This window comes from Marmota monax, unplaced genomic scaffold (genome assembly GCF_021218885.2).
Source record: "Marmota monax isolate L192 unplaced genomic scaffold, Marmota_monax_Labrador192_F-V1.1 WCK01_AAM20220418_F8-fsc00016, whole genome shotgun sequence".
Classification (NCBI taxonomy): Eukaryota; Metazoa; Chordata; class Mammalia; order Rodentia; family Sciuridae; genus Marmota; species Marmota monax.
Genome location: NW_026695209.1, coordinates 25,119,673 through 25,134,119, shown reverse-complemented (window position 1 = coordinate 25,134,119; position 14,447 = coordinate 25,119,673).

The window sequence follows — 14,447 nt, the reverse complement described above, 5'->3', positions numbered from 1 at the left end:
AAAAATACTATGGAGCTTGTCCATAATTCACACTCTCTCTCATCTTTATTCTTTCCTCTAGTTATAAGTTGGTGAGTTCAAAAAACAAAAGGTGGGTAAGTGTCAATGAAAAAAAAGGCTCATTTTTTGCTGTTGTTTGAAATGGCAAATTAGAAAAAAATAACAATAGTACATGGACTTCAAGTTTATTTTATGCAATATATAACAAAAGCCAATGAGAGAAAGAAATGCTTTATGAATATAGTGAAATGATAAAAGTGAAAGCAAAAATGAACACTTTCTTACTTAGGTACCACAGAAAATTGCACCAAGATCTTTGACAGGTGATAAAGACACAACTTGGCACAATCAGCAATTATTTTTGGCATCTACAAAAGAGGTAGTGAAGCAGAAAAATCTGTCCAAGCATTAATCTGCAGCTGCACAACAGCCATGCTTCATCATTTTCAGGCTGTGACACAAAGCACAGCCAGGTATGTAGAAGTTTCTTAAGTATCAGCCCATCAATATAAATTTTGGGACAATCAAGCAAAGAACAGATATTAATAAATGAATAATGTATGTAAATACAACTGCAGACATTTGTCATTAATTTTTTTTACCTTTAATACCCTCTAGAATAATAATTAATTTATTATAAAATATCTTCAAAAATATTATTGAATGAATGTGCTCCAAAACAATTTCATAGTTTTTAAGTAGCACACCTTTTGTGCCAATGGGGTCCATTGCCTTTAAGAGATCTTGTGCCCCCATTTCAGGTTGTTGGGTGAACCCCTTGTTTGAAACACAGGCATGGATGCCAAGCCTCTCCTGTCATGACTAATTAGATACTGAGTCCATTTTCCGAATTCAAAAAAGCAAGTTCATATACACATATGTAGGATATTTTGCCTAGCGTTATGCTGCCCTGTATACATTTAAACCTGACACTATTTCAGGAGAAATAATGAAATTACTTTATATTGACAATAACCCTCTATCTAGTTTTAACCAAGTGATTTGGTATTTCAACTTGACATTTGGTAACAGGTTTAAATAAAATAGGAAGACTGAGAATGACTTTAGGAATTCATAGAATTTAGCTATTCACTAAATTGATTTTTTAAGTAAAAAAAAAGTGATATGGCATTTATAAAATTATTTTGTATTATATTTTAATCATGTTTCATTAAAAATAATTTCCTTCTTCAAAATAAATCAAGTGTTATATTTTTCTTCTTTTTCTTTTTCTCCTAGTGAATCACCATTGTTTAAAGATGGTGAGACAATATTCATCTTTCAAGAAGAAATCCAGTAACTTATCCCTACACTCTTATCTAGTCACATTTTTAAATGCACTGATAAAGGCTGGGATCTCTACTGAATGTGATTTTGGTTAAAATAATGTAAAAACATCAAATTGCTTAACAACTAAAATTTGAGATTGAATGTTTAAAGGTATATCTTTTCATCTAAATATCTAAAATATTTTTATGTTAGAACATTTCTATCATATTCACAAATCACTCTTCTTTGTTTTCTCAATAAACCATCATTTAGAATTCTTTACAAATAAAAATTGAGGGGAAACTTAAAAAAACAAAAATGTTTTACCTTAATTCCTTGGACTTGAACTTCAGTGTTCCTGTGAAGAGTATAAACTAAGCCAAAAAAAAAAAAAATGCAGAATACAATCTCACATTTCCTCATATGTGAATCTAACCCAAATCATTATCCTGCTCAGGATAATCAAGTGTATAACTGGAGTTAATAATTTTCATTTAGCTATAATAGCATTGCTTTCTGAATACTGGCTTTTTGCCTTGTGCATTATGTATTTTTGTTATGCTTAGCTTGTTTAAAATCACAAATTTGAATCATTTGTAATTGAATATCATAACTAGAAAGTATTCACTATTCACCCTCATCTTGACCTCACTCTCTGACTTTTTCTATTCTGACTTCATCTGTCTTCCCAACGAACCAGAACAGAACTTTAAATAAAACTCACAGCCTCCCTAGGATTCCTCATCTCTGACCTCTGTCTCCTTACCAAAGCCTTAAGAAGCACCGTGTGCCTCTTCCTCTCCTGAAGCCAGCTGCTGCATTACTGAAGCAAGTTATAATTTCAGCCAATTGGGCCTTTCATAAATTCATGCTGGTAACAATGTTGCTGTTTGACAGTCTTAAAAATCCTCTATAAGGGCAAGATGACTATTTCAGTCCCAAAGTCTGTGATACAAAATCTTACTTGCTACAATCCCAGTAAATATTTGATAGGTAGATAAATTCTGGTGTCAAATCATGTCCAATTTTTTTCCATCTTCACTACCCCCCTCTCTCAAACTCACTCTGTATGTGCTCTTCTTTCTTCCTCTCTCTGTTTAAATCATAATCTTTTTTTGTGGTGAAAGTATGGATTACTCCTATGGACTCACTTCTAATTTCTCAGCTTCTTTTCTAAGCATGCCTTCCACTTGGGCACACATTTTTACATTTTCTAGTATCCGTCTCTGCTCACTTAAGAAAGGCAAGAGTCTGATTCAGTTCTGCTCTCCCATTCCATATGTTCTTTATTTTCATTTTTTCTCCTCACTCTTAACTCCACAGGAGCAGATGACCACAAGAATTAGAATGTAATGGAGAGGTTTCCAGCTGCATCTTTTCCATGTGATCAGTGAGATGACCAACATAGAAAAGATGAGGAATATTTTGGAGTCCACAGACACAACTAAGAAAGAAAAGTAAGGAAATAAGGAATGTCCCAGACATCTGTCCTAGGTTTTTGTTTCTTGGCTAGTACAATTTTTGACTCTCCCAGCTTTGTTTGTTTGTTTGATTTTTCCCCTCATATTTGAAGTTTACAACAGAACCAAAGAAGTAACATCTAAGCAAAGCCTCAGTGACAGAACAAGCATTTATTTAGTGATAAAGGCAGAAAACAACCTGTATGAAATCAAGCAGTTCAGAAAGCCTGGAAGCCTCCTTCCCATGCTCTTTCTCCCTATCCATTTTGAGTCACCCCCCTTATATCAGAGAAGACATTCAGCATTTGTTGTTTAGGGATTGGCTAACTTCACTTAGCATAATCTGCTATAATGCCATCCATTTGCCTGCAAATGCCATAATTTTATTATTTTTTAGTGCTGAGTAATATTCCATTGTGTATAAATGCCACATTTTTTTAATCCATTCATCTATTGAAGGGCATCTAGGTTGGTTCCACAGTCTAGCTATTGTGAATTGTGCTGCTATAAACATTGATGTGGCTGTGTCCCTGTAGTATGCTCTTTTTAGGTCTTTTGGGTATAGTCCAAGAAGGGGAATAGCTGGGTCAAATGGTGGTTCCATTCCCAGCTTCCCAAGGAGTCTCCATACTGCTTTCCAAATTGGCTGCACCAATTTGCAGTCCCACCAGCAATGTATGAGTGTACCTTTTTCCCTGCATCCTCGCCAGCACTTATAGTTGCTTGACTTCATAATGGCTGCCATTCTTATTGGGGTGAGATGGTATCTTAGAGTAGTTTTAATTTGCATTTCTCTGACTGCTAGAGATGGTGAGCATTTTTTCATGTAATTGTTGATTGATTGTATATCCTCTTCTGAGAAGTTTCTGTTCAAGTCCTTGGCCCATTTGTTGATTGGGTTATTTGCTTTTTTGTTGTTTAACTTTTTGAGTTCTTTGTATACTCTAGAGATTAGAGCTCTATCTGATGTTTGAGGGGTAAAAATTTGTTCCCAGGATGTAGGCTCCCTGTTCACCTTGCATATTATTTCTCTTGCTGAGAAAAAACTTTTTAGTTTGAATTCATCCCATTTGTTGATTCTTGGTTTTAACTCTTGTGCTACAGGTGTCTTATTAGGAAATTTGGGGCCTGCCCCCACGTGATGAAGATTAGGACCAACTTTATCTTCTTTTAGATGCAGAGTCTCTGGTCTGATTCCTAGCTCCTTGATCCATTTTTAGTTGACTTTTGTGCATGGTGAAAGAAAGGGATTCAATTTCATTTTGGTGCATATGGATTTCCAGTTCTCCCAGCACCATTTGTTGAAGATGCTATCCTTTCTCCAGAGGGAGAAGGGGAGTTGCACAGAAGATGGAAGGAGAACCTCATTGTTATACAGAATACATATATGATGTTGTAATGAGAAAAAGAAAAAAAAAGTGTGTCACATTAGATTGGATAGAGAGAAAGGATGGGAGAGGAGGGGAGGAGTAGGGAGGATAGGAAGGGCAGCAGAATAGAATAGACAATATGATTGATGTATGTACATTCCATGTATGTATTATATATCAAAATGCAGGTCAGGAAGATGGCGGCGGTGAAGGGAGAGCATTACCCCCGTGTACCGCGTCACTGTGTGGGAGAATGATGAGTTAGAATGGCTAAAAGCTATCTTGTTAGGAATTTCCAGCAAAATTGGGGTGCTCCAAAACCTAGAGGAAGGATTTCCATCGCAGGAGGATCAGCTACGGGGGCGCAAACGCGAGAGATTTGTCCGCATGGAGGGTCACGCTGCTTATTCAGCAAATCGCCCCGCAGCTACAGTCTGCGGCGCATGCTGGGAAACGAGGAGATAGCAACGCAAAGATACAGCGCTAAAGTTTCTGCGGGCTTCTGCCAGCTGTGCAATCACCGTACTCAGTGCTGAATTCTGGGTTTGAGATGGGGAAGGAAGCTGTCCAATTCGGTTCTCCACACCGGTCAGACCACAGAGGAAGCCAGCGGCCACCATCTTGGAGAGCTGACGTCATCATCCCTGTTTTCGACTGATCGCAGCTCATTCAGCCATAGAACAGGTAATTTCAGGCTGCCATTCGCCTGCGGCTTACAGACAAATTACTCAGGCTCAGTGCTAATTAACCCGAGGAAACTGCTTCTTCGAGCCTGGTCCTATCAGAACATACACCAAGCACGGAGCGGCCGAATTCCGGCTCCCGGAACTGCTCTGGCCCAGGGCTAAAGAATCCATGGAAACTGCTTCTCGGTCCGGGTCCTGTTGAATACTGTGGAGGTAAATATCAACCGAGACTCCATAGGCAGTGGCAACAGGACTGAGACAGGGCTTGTGAGGGCCGGTCAGGACTCACCCGTTGCTTTGGTAACCCGGCAAAGGGAACTAAATGCTGCCATTCGCATGGGATACCAACATGGCAGAGATCTGATCTCATCAGAAAGCGGCGAAGGAGAGAACTTCATTGATACCAGCGGCAACAGAAACAGTTGGTCTCCTGGTAAAGAAAGTGAGTCACAAACACCGGAGTCTCTCTCACTTTGTCATCAAGCCAGAGGGGCAGAGCAGAGCCGCCGCCCACGCCCGGAACAGGCCCAGCGGCCCGACAGCGTGGTAGTCACGTAACCCCAATTGGAGTAGGGGCAGAGCAGAGCCGCCACACGCGCCTGCAAGGTAGGGGCAGACCTGCGACCGACCGGCAGAACAGGCCCAGGGGTCTGCGGGCGTGCAAGGTAGGCAGACCTGCAACAGACCGGCGGATCAGGCCCAGCGGCCTGCCAGTATGGTACACACGTCACCCCAATTGGAGTAGGGGCAGAGCAGAGCTGCCGCCCGCGCCTGAAAGGTAGGCAGACCTGCGACCGACCGGTGGAACAGGCCCAGCGGCCGGCCAGGGTGGTAGGCACATCACCCCAATTGGAGTAGGAGCAGAGCAGAGCCTTGGCCCGCGCCCGGAACAGGCCCAACGGTTCGCGGGTGTGGTAGACAAGTCACACCAATTGGAGGAGGGGCAGAGCAGAGCCGCCGACCGCGCCTGCAAGGTAGGCAGACCTGCAACCGACAGGCCCGGTGGCCTGCCAGCATGGGACACACGTCACCCCAATTGGAGTAGGGGCAGAGCAGAGCTTTCGCCCGTGCCCAGAATAAGCCCAGCGACCCGCCGGCGTGGTAAACACATCACCCCAATTGGAGTAAGGGCAGAGCAGAGCTGCCGCCCGCGCCTGCAAGGTAGGCAGGCCTGTGACCGACCGGCAGAACAGGCCCAGGGGTCCGCGGGCGTGGTAGACATGTCACACCAATTGGAGGAGGGGTAGAGCAGTGCCGCCGCCCGCGCCTGCAAGGTAGGCAGACAGCCGCCTGACCCTGCAAGGGAGACTTTTCAACTACACAAGAGCAATATAAATATATAGGGGGAAAAAATTTTCAAAAACAAAACAGTTTCACCAAGCAGAAAGAAACGCAAGCAGTATGAAAAGACAAGGAAAGAAAGGACCACAAGCAATGCAGGTCAACTCAACTTTAGAAGAGGTAACAGCTGCAGCAAATGGAATGTCAGATAAAGAATTCAGGATATACATGCTTCAGATGATCTGGAGTCTCAAGGAAGACATTAGACAGCAAAATCAGACAATGAAAGATCACTTTGACAATGAATTACACAAACAAATCCAGGAAGCAAAAGATCAACTATACAGGGAGATAGAGGTTATAAAAAACAAACAAACAGAAATCCTAGAAATGCAGGAAGCAATAAACCAACTTAAAAACTCAATGGAGAATACTACCAGCAGAGTAGAACACTTAGAAGATAGAACATCAGACAATGAAGATAAAGTATTTCAACTTGAAAAGAACATAGACAGCTCAGCAAGACTGTTAATAAACCATGAGCAGAACATCCAAGAAATGTGGGATAACATAAAGAGACCAAACTTAAGAGTCATTGGGATACAGGAAGGTATAGAGGTCCAAACCAAAGGAATGAGTAAACTATTCAATGAAATAATACGAGAAAACTTCCCAGACTTGAAGAATGAGACAGAATCCCAAATCCTAGAAGCCTACAGGACGCCGAATGTGCAAAATCATAAGAGATCCACACCTAGACACATTATAATGAAGATGCCCAACATACAGAATAAGGCGAGAATTTTAAAAGCGACAAGAGAAAGGAAGCAGATTACATTTAGGGGTAAGCCAATCAGGATAACAGCTGATCTTTCAACACAGACTCTGAAAGCTAGAAGATCCTGGAATAACATATTTCAAACACTGAAAGAAAATGGGTTCCAACCAAGAATTGTGTATCCAGCGAAATTAAGCTTCAGGATGGAAGATGAAATTAAAACCTTCCATGATAAACAAAAGTTAAAAGAATTTGCAGCTAGAAAACCATCTCTTCAAAACATCCTCGGCAAAACATTACAGGAAGAGGAAATGGAAAATAACAATGAAAACCAACAGTGGGAGATAGGACAGTAAAGGGGGGGAAAATAATCAAAGAGGAAAACAAACCATGTTTAGTAACAGAAATAAACAAATATGGCTGGAAGAACAAACCATATCTCAATAATAACCCTAAATGTTAATGGCTTAAACTCACAAATTAAGAGACACAGGCTACTAGAATGGATCATAAAACAAGACCCAACTATATGCTGCCTACAGGAGACGCATTTGATAGGAAAAGACATACATAGGCTGAAGGTGAAAGGTTGGGAAAAATCATATCACTCATATGGACTTCGGAAACAAGCAGGAGTGTCCATACTCATATCAAATAAAATAAGATTTCAAGCCAAAGTTAATCAAAAGGGATAAAGAGGGACACTACATACTGCTCAAGGGAACCATACACCAACAAGACATAACAATCATAAATATATATGCCCCAAACAATGGTGCAGCTATGTTCATCAAACAAACTCTTCTCAAGTTCAAGAGTCTAATAGACCACCATACAATAATCATGGGAGACTTCAACACACCTCTCTCACCACTGGACAGATCTTCCAAACAAAAGTTGAATAAGGAAACTATAGAACTCAATAACACAATTAATAACCTAGACTTAATTGACATATATAGAATATACCACCCAACATCAAGCAGTTACACTTTTTTCTCAGCAGCACATGGATCTTTCTCAAAAATAGATCATATATTATGTCACAGGGCAACTCTTAGACAATATAAAGGAGTAGAGATAATACCATGCATCTTATGTGATCATAATGGAATGAAACTGAAAATCAATGATAAAAGAAGGAAGGAAAAATCATGCATCACTTGGAGAATGAACAATAGGTTCCTGAATGATCAATGGGTTATAGAAGACATCAAGGAGGAAATTAAAAAATTCTTAGAGATAAATGAAAACACAGACAAAACATATCAGAATCTATGGGACACATTGAAAGCAGTTCTAAGAAGAAAATTCATTCCTTGGAGTTCATTCCTTAAAAAAAGAAAAAAACAACAAATAAATGATCTCATACTTCATCTCAAAATCCTAGAAAAAGAAGAGCAAAACAACAGCAAAAGAAGTAGAAGGCAAGAAATAATTAAAATCAGAGCTGAAATTAATGAAATTGAAACAAAAGAAACAATTGAAAAAATTGACAAAACTAAAAGTTGGTTCTTTGAAAAAATAAATAAAATCAACAGAATCTTAGCCATGCTAATGAAGAGAAGAAGAGAGAGAACTCAAATTACTAGCATACAGGATGAAAAAGGCAATATCACAATAGACACTTCAGAAATACAGAAGATAATCAGAAATTATTTTGAATCCTTATACTCCAATAAATTAGAAGATAGTGAAGGCATCGATAAATTTCTTAAGTCATATGATCTGCCCAGATTGAGTCAAGAGGATATAGACAACCTAAACAGACCAATATCAATTGAGGAAATAGAAGAAACCATCAAAAGACTACCAACTAAGAAAAGCCCAGGACCGGATGGGTATACAGCAGAGTTTTACAAAACCTTTAAAGAGGAACTAATACCAATACTTTTCAAGCTACTTCAGGAAATAGAAAAAGAGGGAGAACATCCAAATTCATTCTACGAGGCCAACATCACCCTGATTCCTAAACCAGACAAAGACACTTCAAAGAAAGAAAACTACAGACCAATATCTCTAATGAACCTAGATGCAAAAATCCTCAATAAAATTCTGGCGAATATGATACAAAAACATATCAAAAAAATTGTGCACCATGATCAAGTAGGATTCATCCTTGGGATGCAAGGCTGATTCAATATACGTAAATCAATAAATGTTATTCACCACATCAATAGACTTAAAAATAAGAACCATATGATCATCTCGATAGATGCGGAAAAAGCATTCGACAAAGTACAGCATCCCTTTATGTTCAAAACTCTAGAAAAACTAGGGATAACAGGAACATACCTCAATATTGTAAAAGCAATCTATGCTAAGCCTCAGGCTAGCATCATTCTGAATGGAGAAAAATTGAAGGCATTCCCTCTAAAATCTGGAACAATACAGGGATGCCCTCTCTCACCACTTCTGTTCAACATAGTTCTCGAAACACTGGCCAGAGCAATTAGACAGATGAAAGAAATTAAAGGCATAAAAATAGGAAAAGAAGAACTTAAATTATCACTATTTGCAGGTGACATGATTCTATACCTAGCAGACCCAAAAGGGTCTACAAAGAAACTATTAGAGCTAATAAATGAATTCAGTAAAGTGGCAGGATATAAAATCAACACGCATAAATCAAAGGCATTCCTGTATATCAGCGACAAATCCTCTGAAATGGAAATGAGGACAACCACTCCATTCACAATATCTTCAAAAAAAAATAAAATACTTGGGAATCAACCTAACAAAAGAGGTGAAAGACTTATACAATGAAAACTTCAGAACCCTAAAGAGAGAAATAGAAGAAGATCTTAGAAGATGGAAAAATATACCCTGTTCATGGATAGGCAGAACTAACATCATCAAAATGGAGATATTACCAAAAGTTCTCTATAGGTTTAATGCAATGCCAATCAAAATCCCAATGGCATTTCTTGTAGAAATAGAGAAAGCAATCATGAAATTCATATGGAAAAATAAAAGACCCAGAATAGCAAAAACAATGCTAAGCAGGAATCAGGCGGTATAGCGATACCAGACTTCAAACTATACTACAGAGCAATAGTAACAAAAACAGCATGGTACTGGTACCAAAACAGGTGGGTGGACCAATGGTACAGAATAGAGTACACAGAAACCAATCCACAAAACTACAACTATCTTATATTTGATAAAGGGGCTAAAAGCATGCAATGGAGGAAGGATAGCATCTTCAACAAATGGTGCTGGGAAAACTGGAAATCCATATGCAACAAAATGAAACTGAATCCCTTTCTCTCGCCATGCACAAAAGTGAATTCAAAATGGATCAAGGAGCTTGATATCAAATCAGAGACACGCCGTCTGATAGAAGAAAAAGTTGGCTACGATCTACATACTGTGGGGTTGGGCTCCAAATTCCTCAATAGGACACCCATAGCATAAAAGTTAATAACTAGAATCAACAAATGGGACTTACTCAAACTAAAAAGTTTTTTCTCAGCAAAAGAAACAATAAGAGAGGTAAATAGGGAGCCTACATCCTGGGAACAAATCTTTACTCCTCACACTTCAGATAGAGCCCTACTATCCAGAGTATACAAAGAACTCAAAAAATTAGACAATAAGATAACAAATAACCCAATCAACAAATGGGCCAAGGACCTGAACAGACACTTCTCAGAGGAGGACATACAATCAATCAACAAGTACATGAAAAAATGCTCACCATCTCTAGCAGTCAGAGAAATGCAAATCAAAACCACCCTAAGATACCATCTCACTCCAGTAAGATTGGCAGCCATTATGAAGTCAAACAACAACAAGTGCTGGCGAGGATGTGGGGAAAAGGGTACACTTGTACATTGCTGGTGGGACTGCAAATTGGTGCAGCCAATTTGGAAAGCAGTATGGAGATTTCTTGGAAAGTTGGGAATGGAACCACCATTTGACCCAGCTATTCCCCTTCTCGGTCTATTCCCTAAAGACCTAAAAAGAGCATGCTACAGGGACACTGCTACATCGATGTTCATAGCAGCACAATTCACAATAGCAAGACTGTGGAACCAACCTAGATGCCCTTCAATAGACGAATGGATAAAAAAAATGTGGCATTTATACACAATGAAGTATTACTCTGCATTAAACAATGACAAAATCATAGAATTTACAGGGAAATGGATGGCATTAGAGCAGATTATGCTAAGTGAAGCTAGCCAATCCCTAAAAAACAAATGCCAAATGTCTTCTTTGATATAAGGAGAGTAACTAAGAACAGAGTAGGGACGAAGAGCATGAGAAGAAGATTAACATTAAACTGGGATGAGAGGTGGGAGGGAAAGGGAGAGAGAAGGGAAATTGCATGGAAATGGAAGGAGACCCTCAGGGTTATACAAAATTACATACAAGAGGAAGTGAGGGGAAAGGGGAAAATAATACAAGGGGGAGAAATGAATGACAGAAGAAGGGGTAGAGAGAGAAGAGGGGAGGAAAGGGGAGGGGAGGGGGGATAGTAGAGGATAGGAAAGGCATCAGAATACAACAGACACTAGTATGGCAATATATAAATCAATGGATGTGTAACTGATGTGATTCTGCAATCTGTATACGGGGTAAAAATGGGAGTTCATAACCCACTTGAATCAAAGTGTGAAATATGATATATCAAGAACTATGTAATGTTTTGAACAACCAACAATAAAAAAATTTAAAAAAAAATCAAATCACGTATAGAGTTCCCCAGGTTACCTCTTAGTAACTGTAACAAGCCTGCATAATAAAATGTTTTTATCGAAAAAAAAATGCATTCTACTGTCATGTATGATTAAAAAATTAATAAATAAATTTTTTTTTAAAAAATGAAAGCCTGGAAGCTATAAAGATTTGCTGAGATACTGGAAAATTAAACAGTCAAACTTTTATTTGTTTGTTGGTATTGGAGATTAAACCCAGGAGTGCTTAATCACTGAGCCATAGCCCAGTCCTTTTTATTTTTTGAAACAGAATCAGGCTAACTTGCTTGAGGCCTCGCTAAGTTACTGAAGCTGGGTTTGAACTTGAGATCCTCTTGCCTCATCCTCTTGAGCTGCTGGGATTATAGGTGTGTGCCCCGCTAAACTGACAAACTTTAGATTCTTTTTATGTCATGCTGAAAAAAATGGACATTTGTTAAAGACATTAGAAAGCCATTAAGGTCCTTGTAGCAAAATAGTAACAAAATCACATCATTTGTTCCCCTGAATGTCACTGAGAGCTCTATAAAAGGGGAGTTAGATTTAAGACTGGAAAAAATTGTTTGCTGTGTTTGTAAGTTCCTTGCTATTATTTTAACAGGTGGTCACAATTATAATTTTCTTCAAATAAACTTAAAAACCTAAGAGATTATCATCTCTGTCAAAAACATTATAAATTATTTTTCTTTTTTTAAATTCTAAAGCTGTATAATAATCTACAGATAATGATGCTAAAATAATTAGAACAAGAGTGTGTGAAAATTTTCAATATTTTTTCTTCTCTGGTTACACTGAAAATCATCTGATTTCATAACACATATAATAGTATGTAAATTTGTTTTCAACAATTCAAGTAAACAGTCCCATCTGCTTCTTCCACCTTATAGAGCAAAACTTGCTAGATTTATCTCTTCTTAGGATATGACTTTCTTTCTCAGAAACTATTTGTGAGCCCATATATAAGGGACTCTTCTAATACCAAATCCTACATTATTTTCTTAGCCCTCCTTCCAATTATTAGTCTCTTAACAAGTTTAAAGTATTATAAATTTTACAATGGCTGATCTGGTATAAATTCTGCTCCCAAATAAAGAATCAAAGCATACCCTGTCCTGTGATGGCAGGTTAATGTCATAGGAAATGTAGACCATCTCTAATCTTGCTCTTATACCAGCCCCTCATTTTTACACATTCCCAGTTTATTTCTGGGAAGTGAAAAACAGTGTTCTCCTGCCTCTTTTGTCTGCAACACTGTGATAAGAAGCAGTAATCAAGAGTACAAATCCCTGATATTTAAAGAATGTAATGCACTCCACTATTGTCATGTATGTAAGAAATAATAATAAAAAAAGGACAGTATCTTTTTTGGCCTACTTTGTTAGTCAGCTTTCTGTAACTATAACAAAATATTGGTGACAATCAATTTACAAATAAGAAAGGTTATTTTCTCTTACAGATTTGGAAATTGTGGTTCATTATCAATTGGCCTCATTGCTTTTGGGCCTATAATGATGAAGTATTTCAGGGTGGGGAGTGCATGGTGAAGCAAAATGGTTCACTTCATGGAGAGAATCACAAGAGAAAGAAGAGGGGGTGGGGTTCTACAATCTCATTCAGGGACAGACCACATTGACTGGAAGACCTCCCTCAACTCTTAAAGTTTCTACTACCTCACAATAATGCCAAACTGGAGACCAAACCTTTAATATATGGGCCTGTAGGGGACATTCAACATTCAAACTTCAGACCTACCCTGGCTCTCACAAATGCAGTTTGCTTCAGAAACCCCTGCACAGCTGCTGTCTCAAGGATATGGACGGGGCATGAGCAGCTGCTACTAAGCTAAGAGCTGAAGTTGCCCAAAACTAAGTGCAATTTATCATTCACACACTCTTCTGGAATGTGCAAGCCCTCAGTAAGCTACAAGGTCCCAACATAGTTACATCAGACAGATTCTGCCTTATGATTGTTGTCTGAGTAGGGTGACAGATTCCCAGGGCTTCCTAACTTTGCGGAATTCCGCAATCTTTAGTGATTTTAATAACACTCCTCCCCCCTTGATTTTTGAAAGGGGGGCCTACACTTTTATTTCTCAGTATATATGAGATTTACATAGTGAACTCTACCTGGCTTGATCATGCAGTGCATTCTAGCTGGGCCTTTTGTCATCAAAGTTTCACGAGATACAGCTCCAAGTTTCAGAGGGTCATTTTTACACAGCTGTGGTAACATTAACAATGAGAGAAAAACTTTCTAGTGGTCAATTCTCTCAATTTGGTTATCCATGGGAGATGGGAAAACTACATTGGGTTTTAAAGAAACATTTTAGTGACAATTTATAAAATTAAATTTTATTTCTCTAAAATAACTTATTTGAACAATGCAGCCTAGTCATTATGTAGCAATAGACTCTTCAAAGTTAGAAACAGATTCTTCAAAATTCTAGAAATCATGAGGTCATCTTAACGTGTTGCACAAAGGGGTAATGTCTTAAGACACTCTCTCTCTCTCTCTCTCACACACACACACACACACACACAGCTAACGGCATGCAGGCATGCGCATGGATTGTCTAGGGTTTCTGTACATAAAGCAGCTGTTAGTGTGCTAATGTGTCTTTTTATTCTCCAAAATGTATACAATCACAGCATAAATCTTCACTTCTAAGAACTACATTTAATACCCCACATGCTAGCATTCAGACTTGAAGATCTACCTAAAAATTCTGTGTACATGTAATATTTGCATTTTAAAAATCTGTTATTAAGTCTATGATGTATCTTATGATTAACTTATTCCCTTTTCTTAGCATATGAATTTTAAAGAGTAAAATTGATTCTTCTTAGTGTATATTTCAGCAAGTTTTGAAGTAAAACATACAATTTGCAAAGCCAACAACA